The sequence below is a fragment of the Petromyzon marinus genome, chromosome 23, assembly GCF_048934315.1.
Source record: "Petromyzon marinus isolate PM22_M1 ecotype Great Lakes invasive population chromosome 23, UKy_Petmar_22M1.pri1.0, whole genome shotgun sequence".
NCBI classification, from domain to species: Eukaryota; Metazoa; Chordata; class Hyperoartia; order Petromyzontiformes; family Petromyzontidae; genus Petromyzon; species Petromyzon marinus.
In genome coordinates, this window is record NC_133689.1 from 22,141,218 (window position 1) to 22,154,970 (window position 13,753).

Genomic DNA, 13,753 nt, shown 5'->3' on the forward strand with positions numbered 1-13,753 from the left:
TTGTGGTTTTTTTGTAATAACTCTGGAAGGAAACGTCGCAGACCCACCAAGGTGGTACTCATACTGCTCGCCTCATCGAGAGGAATCCAAAGATATGAGTGGTTAAGCTATGGGAGATAAAATGGACGAGCGACCAATAAAACAACATGTATTATGGGGTTGAATGCTTTTTGCTATTCACAAAATAAAACAAAAGCAGTCATGCAAATATCTTATTTAACACAGCACAGCAAAATCAGTTGCACCAATCAATTCCGCTCGTCCAGACGGGGAGAATTCAATCACATTTATTCCATGTGACGTTTCTTATGGGATTTAATGAGCGACAACATTTTGACGCCAAACCGAGAGGATTCTGGGATGTTTGTGGTTTTTTGGTAATAACTCTGGAAGGAAACGTCGCAGACCCACTAAGGTGGTACTCGTACTGCTCGCCTCATCGAGAGGAATCCAAAGATATGAGTGGTTCAGCTATGGGATATAAAATGGACGATCGACCAATAAAACAACATGTATTATGGGGTTGAATGCTTTTTTCTATTCACAAAATAAAACAAAAGCAGTCATGCAAATATCTTATTTAACACAGCACAGCAAAATCTGTTGCACCATTCAATCCCGCTCATCCAGACGGGGAGAATTAAATCGCATTTATTCGATGCGACGTTCCTTTTGGGATTTAATGAACCACAACATATTGACCCCAAACCGAGAGGATTCTGGGATGTTTGTGGTTTTTTGGTAATAACTCTGGAAGACAACGTCGGAGACCCATCAAGGTGGTACTCGTACTGCTCGCCTCATCGAGAGGAATCCAAAGATATGAGTGGTTAAGCTATGGGATATGAAATGGACGAGCGACCAATAAAACAACATGTATTATGGGGTTGAATGCTTTTTGCTATTCACAAAATAAAACAAAAGCAGTCATGCAAATATCTTATTTAACACAGCACAGCAAAATCAGTTGCACCAATCAATTCCGCTCGTCCAGACGGGGAGAATTCAATCACATTTATTCCATGTGACGTTTCTTATGGGATTTAATGAGCGACAACATTTTGACGCCAAACCGAGAGGATTCTGGGATGTTTGTGGTTTTTTGGTAATAACTCTGGAAGGAAACGTCGCAGACCCATCAATGTGGTACTCGTACTGCTCGCCTCATCGAGAGGAATCCAAAGATATGAGTGTTTAAGCTATGGGATATGAAATAGACGAGCGACCAACAAAACAACATGTATTATGGGGTTGAATGCTTTTTGCTATTCACAAATTAAAACAAAAGCAGTAATGCAAATATCTGATTTAACACAGCACAGCAAAATCAGTTGCACCATTCAATTCCGCTCGTCCAGACGGGGAGAAGTCAATCACATTTATTCGATGCAACGTTTCTTACGGGATTGAATGAGCGACAACATTTTGACCCCAAACCGAGAGGATTCTGGGATGTTTGTGGTGTTTTGGTAATAACTCTGGAAGGAAACGTCGCAGACCCACCAAGGTGGTACTCGTATTGCTCGCCTCATCGAGAGGAATCCAAAGATATGAGTGGTTCAGCTATGGGATATAAAATGGACGATCGACCAATAAAACAACATGTATTATGGGGTTGAATGCTTTTTTCTATTCACAAAATAAAACAAAAGTAGTCATGCAAATATCTTATTTAACACAGCACAGCAAAATCTGTTGCACCATTCAATCCCGCTCATCCAGACGGGGAGAATTAAATCGCATTTATTCGATGCGACGTTCCTTTTGGGATTTAATGAACCACAACATATTGACCCCAAACCGAGAGGATTCTGGGATGTTTGTGGTTTTTTGGTAATAACTCTGGAAGACAACGTCGGAGACCCATCAAGGTGGTACTCGTACTGCTCGCCTCATCGAGAGGAATCCAAAGATATGAGTGGTTAAGCTATGGGATATGAAATGGACGAGCGACCAATAAAACAACATGTATTATGGGGTTGAATGCTTTTTGCTATTCACAAATTAAAACAAAAGCAGTAATGCAAATATATTATTTAACATAGCACAGCAAAATCAGTTGCACCATTCAATCCCGCTCGTCCAGACGGGGAGAATTCAATCACATTTATTCGATGCAAGGTTTCTTACGGGATTGAATGAGCGACAACATTTTGACCCCAAAACGAGAGGATTCTGGGATGTTTGTGGTTTTTTGGTAATAACTCTGGAAGAAAACGTCGCAGACCCATCATGGTGGTACTCGTACTGCTCGCCTTATCGAGAGGAATCCAAAGATATGAGTGGTTAAGCTATGGGATATAAAATGGACGATCGACCAATAAAACAACATGTATTATGGGGTTGAATGCTTTTTTCTATTCACAAAATAAAACACAAGCAGTCATGCAAATATCTTATTTAACACAGCACAGCAAAATGTGTTGCACCATTCAATCCCACTCATCTAGTCGGGGAGAATTAAATCGCATTCATTCGATGCGACGTTTCTTATGGGATTTAATGAACGACAACATTTTGACCCCAAACCGAGAGGATTCTGGGATGTTTGTGTTTTTTTTGTAATAACTCTGGAAGGAAACGTCGCAGCCCCATTAAGGTGGTACTCGTACTGCTCGCCTCATCGAGAGGAATCCAAAGATATGAGTGATTAAGCTATGGGATATGAAATGGACGAGCGACCAATAAAACAACATGTATTATGGGGTTGAATGCTTTTTGCTATTCACAAATTAAAACAAAAGCAGTCATGCAAATATCTTATTTAACAAAGCACAGCAAAATGTGTTGCACCATTCAATCCCGCTCATCCAGACGGGGAGAATTAAATCGCATTTATTCGATGCGACGTTTCTTTTGGGATTTAATGAACCACAACATATTGACCCCAAACCGAGAGGATTCTGGGATGTTTGTGGTTTTTTGGTAATAACTCTGGAAGACAACGTCGCAGACCCATCAAGGTGGTACTCGAACTGCTCGCCTCATCGAGAGGAATCCAAAGATATGAGTGATTAAGCTATGCGATATGAAATGGACGAGCGACCAATAAAACAACATGTATTATGGGGTTGAATGCTTTTTGCTATTCACAAATTAAAACAAAAGCAGTCATGCAAATATCTTATTTAACACAGCACAGCAAAATCTGTTGCACCATTCAATCCCGCTCATCCAGACGGGGAGAATTAAATCGCATTTATTCGATGCGACGTTTCTTTTGGGATTTAATGAACCACAACATATTGACCCCAAACCGAGAGGATTCTGGGATGTTTGTGGTTTTTTGGTAATAACTCTGGAAGACAACGTCGCAGACCCATCAAGGTGGTACTCGTACTGCTCGCCTCATCGAGAGGAATCCAAAGATCTGAGTGGTTAAGCTATGGGATATGAAATGGACGAGCGACCAACAAAACAACATGTATTATGGGGTTGAATGCTTTTTGCTATTCACAAATTAAAACAAAAGCAGTCATGCAAATATATTATTTAACACAGCACAGCAAAATCAGTTGCACCATTCAATCCCGCTCGTCCAGACGGGGAGAATTCAATCACATTTATTCGATGCGACGTTTCTTATGGGATTGAATGAGCGACAACATTTTGACCCCAAAACGAGAGGATTCTGGGATGTTTGTGGTTTTTTGGTAATAACTCTGGAAGGAAACGTCGCAGCCCCATCAAGGTGGTACTCGTACTGCTCGCCTCATCGAGAGGAATCCAAAGATATGAGTGATTAAGCTATGGGATATGAAATGAACGAGCGACCAATAAAACAACATGTATTATGGGGTTGAATGCTTTTTGCTATTCACAAATTAAAACAAAAGCAGTCATGCAAATATCTTATTTAACACAGCACAGCAAAATCTGTTGCACCATTCAATCCCGCTCATCCAGACGGGGAGAATTAAATCGCATTTATTCGATGCGACGTTTCTTTTGGGATTTAATGAACCACAACATATTGACCCCAAACCGAGAGGATTCTGGGATGTTTGTGGTTTTTTGGTAATAACTCTGGAAGACAACGTCGCAGACCCATCAAGGTGGTACTCGTACTGCTCGCCTCATCGAGAGGAATCCAAAGATATGAGTGGTTAAGCTATGGGATATGAAATGGACGAGCGACCAATTAAACAACATGTATTATGGGGTTGAATGCTTTTTGCTATTCACAAATTAAAACAAAAGCAGTCATGCAAATATCTTATTTAACACAGCACAGCAAAATCTGTTGCACCATTCAATCCCGCTCATCCAGACGGGGAGAATTAAATCGAATTCATTCGATGCGACGTTTCTTATGGGATTTAATGAACGACAACATTTTGACCCCAAACCGAGAGGATTCTGGGATGTTTGTGTTTTTTTTGTAATAACTCTGGAAGGAAACGTCGCAGCCCCATCAAGGTGGTACTCGTACTGCTCGCCTCATCGAGAGGAATCCAAAGATATGAGTGATTAAGCTATGCGATATGAAATGGACGAGCGACCAATAAAACAACATGTATTATGGGGTTGAATGCTTTTTGCTATTCACAAAATAAAACAAAAGCAGGATGCAAATATCTTATTTAACACAGCACAGCAAAATCTGTTGCACCATTCAATCCCGCTCATCCAGACGGGGAGAATTAAATCGCATTTATTCGATGCGACGTTCCTTTTGGGATTTAATGAACCACAACATATTGACCCCAAACCGAGAGGATTCTGGGATGTTTGTGGTTTTTTGGTAATAACTCTGGAAGACAACGTCGGAGACCCATCAAGGTGGTACTCGTACTGCTCGCCTCATCGAGAGGAATCCAAAGATATGAGTGGTTAAGCTATGGGATATGAAATAGACGAGCGACCAACAAAACAACATGTATTATGGGGTTGAATGCTTTTTGCTATTCACAAATTAAAACAAAAGCAGTCATGCAAATATCTGATTTAACACAGCACAGCAAAATCAGTTGCACCATTCAATTCCGCTCGTCCAGACGGGGAGAATTCAATCACATTTATTCGATGCAACGTTTCTTACGGGATTGAATGAGCGACAACATTTTGACCCCAAACCGTGAGGATTCTGGGATGTTTGTGGTTTTTTGGTAATAACTCTGGAAGGAAACGTCGCAGACCCACCAAGGTGGTACTCGTACTGCTCGCCTCATCGAGAGGAATCCAAAGATATGAGTGGTTAAGCTATGGGATATAAAATGGACGATCGATCAATAAAACAACATGTATTATGGGGTTGAATGCTTTTTTCTATTCACAAAATAAAACAAAAGCAGTCATGCAAATATCTTATTTAACACAGCACAGCAAAATCTGTTGCACCATTCAATCCCGCTCATCCAGACGGGGAGAATTAAATCGCATTTATTCGATGCGACGTTCCTTTTGGGATTTAATGAACCACAACATATTGACCCCAAACCGAGAGGATTCTGGGATGTTTGTGGTTTTTTGGTAATAACTCTGGAAGGAAACGTCGGAGACCCACCAAGGTGGTACTCGTACTGCTCGCCTCATCGAGAGGAATCCAAAGATATGAGTGGTTAAGCTATGGGATATAAAATGGACGATCGACCAATAAAACAACATGTATTATGGGGTTGAATGCTTTTTTCTATTCACAAAATAAAACAAAAGCAGTCATGCAAATATCTTATTTAACACAGCACAGCAAAATCAGTTGCACCATTCAATCCCGCTCGTCCAGACGGAGAGAATTCAATCACATTTATTCGATGCGACGTTTCTTATGGGATTGAATGAGCGACAACATTTTGACCCCAAAACGAGAGGATTCTGGGATGTTTGTGGTTTTTTGGTAATAACTCTGGAAGAAAACGTCGCAGACCCATCATGGTGGTACTAGTACTGCTCGCCTTATCGAGAGGAATCCAAAGATATGAGTGGTTAAGCTATGGGATATAAAATGGACGATCGACCAATAAAACAACATGTATTATGGGGTTGAATGCTTTTTTCTATTCACAAAATAAAACAAAAGCAGTCATGCAAATATCTTATTTAACACAGCACAGCAAAATGTGTTGCACCATTCAATCCCACTCATCCAGTCGGGGAGAATTAAATCGCATTCATTCGATGCGACGTTTCTTATGGGATTTAATGAACGACAACATTTTGACCCCAAACCGAGAGGATTCTGGGATGTTTGTGTTTTTTTTTTGTAATAACTCTGGAAGGAAACGTCGCAGCCCCATCAAGGTGGAATTCGTATGGCTCGCCTCATCGAGAGGAATCCAAAGATATGAGTGATTAAGCTATGGGATATGAAATGGACGAGCGACCAATAAAACAACATGTATTATGGGGTTGAATGCTTTTTGCTATTCACAAATTAAAACAAAAGCAGTCATGCAAATATCTTATTTAACACAGCACAGCAAAATCTGTTGCACCATTCAATCCCGCTCATCCAGACGGGGAGAATTAAATCGCATTTATTCGATGCGACGTTTCTTTTGGGATTTAATGAACCACAACATATTGACCCAAACCGAGAGGATTCTGGGATGTTTGTGGTTTTTTGGTAATAACTCTGGAAGACAACGTCGCAGACCCATCAAGGTGGTACTCGTACTGCTCGCCTCATCGAGAGGAATCCAAAGATATAAGTGGTTAAGCTATGGGATATGAAATGGACGAGCGACCAATAAAACAACATGTATTATGGGGTTGAATGCTTTTTGCTATTCACAAATTAAAACAAAAGCAGTCATGCAAATATATTATTTAACACAGCACAGCAAAATCAGTTGCACCATTCAATCCCGCTCGTCCAGACGGGGAGAATTCAATCACATTTATTCGATGCGACGTTTCTTATGGGATTGAATGAGCGACAACATTTTGACCCCAAACGAGAGGATTCTGGGATGTTTGTGGTTTTTTGGTAATAACTCTGGAAGAAAACGTCGCAGACCCATCATGGTGGTACTCGTACTGCTCGCCTTAACGAGAGGAATCCAAAGATATGAGTGGTTAAGCTATGGGATATAAAATGGACGATCGACCAATAAAACAACATGTATTATGGGGTTGAATGCTTTTTTCTATTCACAAAATAAAACAAAAGCAGTCATGCAAATATCTTATTTAACACAGCACAGCAAAATGTGTTGCACCATTCAATCCCACTCATCCAGTCGGGGAGAATTAAATCGCATTCATTCGATGCGACGTTTCTTATGGGATTTAATGAACGACAACATTTTGACCCCAAACCGAGAGGATTCTGGGATGTTTGTGTTTTTTTTGTAATAACTCTGGAAGGAACCGTCGCAGCCCCATCAAGGTGGTACTCGTACTGCTCGCCTCATCGAGAGGAATCCAAAGATATGAGTGATTAAGCTATGGGATATGAAATGGACGAGCGACCAATAAAACAACATGTATTATGGGGTTGAATGCTTTTTGCTATTCACAAAATAAAACAAAAGCAGTCATGCAAATATCTTATTTAACAAAGCACAGGAAAATCAGTTGCACCATTCAATTCCGCGCGTCCAGACGGGGAGAATTCAATCACATTTATTCGATGCGACGTTTCTTATGGGATTGAATGAGCGACAACATTTTGACCCCAAATCGAGAGGATTCTGGGATGTTTGTGGTTTTTTGGTAATAACTCTGGAAGACAACGTCGCAGACCCATCAAGGTGGTACTCGAACTGCTCGCCTCATCGAGAGGAATCCAAAGATATGAGTGATTAAGCTATGCGATATGAAATGGACGAGCGACCAATAAAACAACATGTATTATGTGGTTGAATGCTTTTTGCTATTCACAAATTAAAACAAAAGCAGTCATGCAAATATCATATTTAACACAGCACAGCAAAATCTGTTGCACCATTCAATCCCGCTCATCCAGACGGGGAGAATTAAATCGCATTTATTCGATGCGACGTTCCTTTTGGGATTTAATGAACCACAACATATTGACCCCAAACCGAGAGGATTCTGGGATGTTTGTGTTTTTTTGGTAATAACTCTGGAAGACAACGTCGGAGACCCATCAAGGTGGTACTCGTACTGCTCGCCTCATCGAGAGGAATCCAAAGATATGAGTGGTTAAGCTATGGGATATGAAATGGACGAGCGACCAACAAAACAACATGTATTATGGGGTTGAATGCTTTTTGCTATTCACAAATTAAAACAAAAGCAGTCATGCAAATATATTATTTAACACAGCACAGCAAAATCAGTTGCACCATTCAATCCCGCTCGTCCAGACGGGGAGAATTCAATCACATTTATTCGATGCGACGTTTCTTATGGGATTGAATGAGCGACAACATTTTGACCCCAAAACGAGAGGATTCTGGGATGTTTGTGGTTTTTTGGTAATAACTCTGGAAGGAAACGTCGCAGCCCCATCAAGGTGGTACTCGTACTGCTCGCCTCATCGAGAGGAATCCAAAGATATGAGTGATTAAGCTATGGGATATGAAATGAACGAGCGACCAATAAAACAACATGTATTATGGGGTTGAATGCTTTTTGCTATTCACAAATTAAAACAAAAGCAGTCATGCAAATATCTTATTTAACACAGCACAGCAAAATCTGTTGCACCATTCAATCCCGCTCATCCAGACGGGGAGAATTAAATCGCATTTATTCGATGCGACGTTTCTTTTGGGATTTAATGAACCACAACATATTGACCCCAAACCGAGAGGATTCTGGGATGTTTGTGGTTTTTTGGTAATAACTCTGGAAGACAACGTCGCAGACCCATCAAGGTGGTACTCGTACTGCTCGCCTCATCGAGAGGAATCCAAAGATATGAGTGGTTAAGCTATGGGATATGAAATGGACGAGCGACCAATTAAACAACATGTATTATGGGGTTGAATGCTTTTTGCTATTCACAAATTAAAACAAAAGCAGTCATGCAAATATCTTATTTAACACAGCACAGCAAAATCTGTTGCACCATTCAATCCCGCTCATCCAGACGGGGAGAATTAAATCGCATTCATTCGATGCGACGTTTCTTATGGGATTTAATGAACGACAACATTTTGACCCCAAACCGAGAGGATTCTGGGATGTTTGTGTTTTTTTTGTAATAACTCTGGAAGGAAACGTCGCAGCCCCATCAAGGTGGTACTCGTACTGCTCGCCTCATCGAGAGGAATCCAAAGATATGAGTGATTAAGCTATGCGATATGAAATGGACGAGCGACCAATAAAACAACATGTATTATGGGGTTGAATGCTTTTTGCTATTCACAAAATAAAACAAAAGCAGTCATGCAAATATCTTATTTAACACAGCACAGCAAAATCTGTTGCACCATTCAATCCCGCTCATCCAGACGGGGAGAATTAAATCGCATTTATTCGATGCGACGTTCCTTTTGGGATTTAATGAACCACAACATATTGACCCCAAACCGAGAGGATTCTGGGATGTTTGTGGTTTTTTGGTAATAACTCTGGAAGACAACGTCGGAGACCCATCAAGGTGGTACTCGTACTGCTCGCCTCATCGAGAGGAATCCAAAGATATGAGTGGTTAAGCTATGGGATATGAAATAGACGAGCGACCAACAAAACAACATGTATTATGGGGTTGAATGCTTTTTGCTATTCACAAATTAAAACAAAAGCAGTCATGCAAATATCTGATTTAACACAGCACAGCAAAATCAGTTGCACCATTCAATTCCGCTCGTCCAGACGGGGAGAATTCAATCACATTTATTCGATGCAACGTTTCTTACGGGATTGAATGAGCGACAACATTTTGACCCCAAACCGAGAGGATTCTGGGATGTTTGTGGTTTTTTGGTAATAACTCTGGAAGGAAACGTCGCAGACCCACCAAGGTGGTACTCGTACTGCTCGCCTCATCGAGAGGAATCCAAAGATATGAGTGGTTAAGCTATGGGATATAAAATGGACGATCGACCAATAAAACAACATGTATTATGGGGTTGAATGCTTTTTTCTATTCACAAAATAAAACAAAAGCAGTCATGCAAATATCTTATTTAACACAGCACAGCAAAATCTGTTGCACCATTCAATCCCGCTCATCCAGACGGGGAGAATTAAATCGCATTTATTCGATGCGACGTTCCTTTTGGGATTTAATGAACCACAACATATTGACCCCAAACCGAGAGGATTCTGGGATGTTTGTGGTTTTTTGGTAATAACTCTGGAAGGAAACGTCGGAGACCCACCAAGGTGGTACTCGTACTGCTCGCCTCATCGAGAGGAATCCAAAGATATGAGTGGTTAAGCTATGGGATATAAAATGGACGATCGACCAATAAAACAACATGTATTATGGGGTTGAATGCTTTTTTCTATTCACAAAATAAAACAAAAGCAGTCATGCAAATATCTTATTTAACACAGCACAGCAAAATCAGTTGCACCATTCAATCCCGCTCGTCCAGACGGAGAGAATTCAATCACATTTATTCGATGCGACGTTTCTTATGGGATTGAATGAGCGACAACATTTTGACCCCAAAACGAGAGGATTCTGGGATGTTTGTGGTTTTTTGGTAATAACTCTGGAAGAAAACGTCGCAGACCCATCATGGTGGTACTCGTACTGCTCGCCTCATCGAGAGGAATCCAAAGATATGAGTGGTTAAGCTATGGGATATGAAATGGACGAGCGACCAATTAAACAACATGTATTATGGGGTTGAATGCTTTTTGCTATTCACAAATTAAAACAAAAGCAGTCATGCAAATATCTTATTTAACACAGCACAGCAAAATCTGTTGCACCATTCAATCCCGCTCATCCAGACGGGGAGAATTAAATCGCATTCATTCGATGCGACGTTTCTTATGGGATTTAATGAACGACAACATTTTGACCCCAAACCGAGAGGATTCTGGGATGTTTGTGTTTTTTTTGTAATAACTCTGGAAGGAAACGTCGCAGCCCCATCAAGGTGGTACTCGTACTGCTCGCCTCATCGAGAGGAATCCAAAGATATGAGTGATTAAGCTATGCGATATGAAATGGACGAGCGACCAATAAAACAACATGTATTATGGGGTTGAATGCTTTTTGCTATTCACAAAATAAAACAAAAGCAGTCATGCAAATATCTTATTTAACACAGCACAGCAAAATCTGTTGCACCATTCAATCCCGCTCATCCAGACGGGGAGAATTAAATCGCATTTATTCGATGCGACGTTCCTTTTGGGATTTAATGAACCACAACATATTGTCCCCAAACCGAGAGGATTCTGGGATGTTTGTGGTTTTTTGGTAATAACTCTGGAAGACAACGTCGGAGACCCATCAAGGTGGTACTCGTACTGCTCGCCTCATCGAGAGGAATCCAAAGATATGAGTGGTTAAGCTATGGGATATGAAATAGACGAGCGACCAACAAAACAACATGTATTATGGGGTTGAATGCTTTTTGCTATTCACAAATTAAAACAAAAGCAGTCATGCAAATATCTGATTTAACACAGCACAGCAAAATCAGTTGCACCATTCAATTCCGCTCGTCCAGACGGGGAGAATTCAATCACATTTATTCGATGCAACGTTTCTTACGGGATTGAATGAGCGACAACATTTTGACCCCAAACCGAGAGGATTCTGGGATGTTTGTGGTTTTTTGGTAATAACTCTGGAAGGAAACGTCGCAGACCCACCAAGGTGGTACTCGTACTGCTCGCCTCATCGAGAGGAATCCAAAGATATGAGTGGTTAAGCTATGGGATATAAAATGGACGATCGACCAATAAAACAACATGTATTATGGGGTTGAATGCTTTTTTCTATTCACAAAATAAAACAAAAGCAGTCATGCAAATATCTTATTTAACACAGCACAGCAAAATCTGTTGCACCATTCAATCCCGCTCATCCAGACGGGGAGAATTAAATCGCATTTATTCGATGCGACGTTCCTTTTGGGATTTAATGAACCACAACATATTGACCCCAAACCGAGAGGATTCTGGGATGTTTGTGGTTTTTTGGTAATAACTCTGGAAGGAAACGTCGGAGACCCACCAAGGTGGTACTCGTACTGCTCGCCTCATCGAGAGGAATCCAAAGATATGAGTGGTTAAGCTATGGGATATAAAATGGACGATCGACCAATAAAACAACATGTATTATGGGGTTGAATGCTTTTTTCTATTCACAAAATAAAACAAAAGCAGTCATGCAAATATCTTATTTAACACAGCACAGCAAAATCAGTTGCACCATTCAATCCCGCTCGTCCAGACGGAGAGAATTCAATCACATTTATTCGATGCGACGTTTCTTATGGGATTGAATGAGCGACAACATTTTGACCCCAAAACGAGAGGATTCTGGGATGTTTGTGGTTTTTTGGTAATAACTCTGGAAGAAAACGTCGCAGACCCATCATGGTGGTACTCGTACTGCTCGCCTTATCGAGAGGAATCCAAAGATATGAGTGGTTAAGCTATGGGATATAAAATGGACGATCGACCAATAAAACAACATGTATTATGGGGTTGAATGCTTTTTTCTATTCACAAAATAAAACAAAAGCAGTCATGCAAATATCTTATTTAACACAGCACAGCAAAATGTGTTGCACCATTCAATCCCACTCATCCAGTCGGGGAGAATTAAATCGCATTCATTCGATGCGACGTTTCTTATGGGATTTAATTAACGACAACATTTTGACCCCAAACCGAGAGGATTCTGGGATGTTTGTGTTTTTTTTTGTAATAACTCTGGAATGAAACGTCGCAGCCCCATCAAGGTGGAATTCGTATGGCTCGCCTCATCGAGAGGAATCCAAAGATATGAGTGATTAAGCTATGGGATATGAAATGGACGAGCGACCAATAAAACAACATGTATTATGGGGTTGAATGCTTTTTGCTATTCACAAATTAAAACAAAAGCAGTCATGCAAATATCTTATTTAACACAGCACAGCAAAATCTGTTGCACCATTCAATCCCGCTCATCCAGACGGGGAGAATTAAATCGCATTTATTCGATGCGACGTTTCTTTTGGGATTTAATGAACCACAACATATTGACCCAAACCGAGAGGATTCTGGGATGTTTGTGGTTTTTTGGTAATAACTCTGGAAGACAACGTCGCAGACCCATCAAGGTGGTACTCGTACTGCTCGCCTCATCGAGAGGAATCCAAAGATATGAGTGGTTAAGCTATGGGATATGAAATGGACGAGCGACCAATAAAACAACATGTATTATGGGGTTGAATGCTTTTTGCTATTCACAAATTAAAACAAAAGCAGTCATGCAAATATATTATTTAACACAGCACAGCAAAATCAGTTGCACCATTCAATCCCGCTCGTCCAGACGGGGAGAATTCAATCACATTTATTCGATGCGACGTTTCTTATGGGATTGAATGAGCGACAACATTTTGACCCCAAACGAGAGGATTCTGGGATGTTTGTGGTTTTTTGGTAATAACTCTGGAAGAAAACGTCGCAGACCCATCATGGTGGTACTCGTACTGCTCGCCTTAACGAGAGGAATCCAAAGATATGAGTGGTTAAGCTATGGGATATAAAATGGACGATCGACCAATAAAACAACATGTATTATGGGGTTGAATGCTTTTTTCTATTCACAAAATAAAACAAAAGCAGTCATGCAAATATCTTATTTAACACAGCACAGCAAAATGTGTTGCACCATTCAATCCCACTCATCCAGTCGGGGAGAATTAAATCGCAT